Source organism: Otolemur garnettii, unplaced genomic scaffold, assembly GCF_000181295.1.
Source record: "Otolemur garnettii isolate 467f Iridium unplaced genomic scaffold, OtoGar3 scaffold00092, whole genome shotgun sequence".
Lineage (NCBI taxonomy): Eukaryota > Metazoa > Chordata > Mammalia > Primates > Galagidae > Otolemur > Otolemur garnettii.
In genome coordinates this window covers 24,596-26,417 of record NW_003852487.1, presented here as the reverse complement: position 1 = coordinate 26,417, position 1,822 = coordinate 24,596, and positions in this window count along the sequence as shown.

Below are 1,822 nucleotides of genomic sequence, written 5' to 3'. Positions count from 1 at the left end.
AGTCCAAGCTATGTGGGAGGCTGAGGCAAGAGAATCGCTTAAGCCCAAGAGTTAGAGGTTGCTGTGAGCTGTGACAACATAGCACTCTACCGAGGTGACATAGTGAGACTCTGTGTCAAAAAATAAAAAGAACAATCACAGTTAATCTAGCCAAAAGCTAAGAACCCTCACAAACCTATTTTATATGATTTAGTCCTAGAATAAAATGAATAGTAAATACAGTATTATCATCAAAAATGCAATTCTTTTTTTACAGTAGATATTTAAAGAAAAAATATTAAAGAAAAACCATAATGGCAATGCTAGAAACATGCTCTGAAATTTATAATCTTCTTTTTCAGTTAGAGACAAATAAAAAAAGATTTTAAAAAGTGATTTGAACGTGAATCTGTTTTGGGGCAAAAGATTTGAAATGGTTTTAAAAAATGATTACTGCAAATCCATTCGGGGCAAAGGATTTCTCCATGAAATAAATCCATTTTACACAGTTGCTTTCTACTGTTGCATTTAAAAAAGACTTTAGATTTGTTTTGCCTTTTTTTTTTTTTGAGACAGAGTCTAGTTTTGTCACCCTTGGTAGAGTATCCTGGTGTTATAGCTCACAGCAACCTCAAACTCGGGCTCAAGCTATTCTTTTACCTCAGCCTCCTAAGTAGCTCATACTACAGATGCCTGCCTCAACACCTGGCTATTTTTCTTTCTTTCTTTCTTTTTTTTTAAGAGACAAAGTCTTGTTCTGGCTCAGGCTGGTCTCCAACCTGTGAGCTCAGGCAATCCACCCTTCTGGACCTCCCAAAGTGCTAGGATTACTGGTGAGAGCCACCACCCCTGGCTTGCTTTGCATTTCATTAATGAAACTCTTTTTTCCCATTCGTACCAAATATCCAGACTTTTTCTTTCCTGGGCAGAAGTGATAAGACAATGTCTGGGCACTGTGGCTCACACCTGTAATCCTAGCACTGGGAGGTGGAGGTGGGTGGATTGCTCAAGCTCAGGAATTCCAGACCAGACTGAACAAGAGCAAGACCAGTCTCCACTAAAAATAGTAAAAAACTAGCCAGGTATGGTGCTGGATGCCTGCAGACCCTGCTACTCTGGAGGATGAAGCAAGAGGATCTCTTGAGCTCAAGTGTTTGAGATTGCTGTAAACTGTGACTTCCAGGCACTCTAGCCTAAGGCCTGGGGCAGTCGAGTGAGATTGTCTGGGGGGGGGGGAAGAAGTAATAAGACATGAAATATATTGTTTGAAACTAGAAGGAAGAAAGGCAAAACTTTAACAGAATTGTAGATGCTTAAGTAGGAATGAAAAACTGCTCCAGAGCCTTAGACCAGCCTGACCAAGAGCAAGTGGAGACCCCATCTCCATAAAAAATAGAAAAAAATTAGTCAGGCCTGATCTCTCAGCTACTCCAGAGGCTGAGGAGGATCACTTGAGCCCAAGTGTTTGAGGTTGCAGTAGGCTATGAAGACGCCAAAGCACTCTAGCCCAGGTGACAGCAAGGAGACTCTGTCTCAAAAAACAAACCAACTGTTAAAAAACAAAAAAAACACCTGGGCACCCGTAGCTCAGTGAGTAGGGCGCTGGCGGGTTCCAGCCCGGCCAGGCCCTGCTAAACAATGATAACTACAACCAAAAAATAGCTGGGCGTTGTGGCGGGCACCTGTAATCCCAGCTACTTGGGAGGCTGAGGCATGAGAATTGCTTAAGCCAAGACTTTGCGGTTGCTGTGAGCTGTGACGCCTACTGAGGGCGACATAGTGAGACTTTGTCTCAAAAAAGAAAAAAAAAAAAACAACACAAAACCAAAAAGCCCCAGAACGT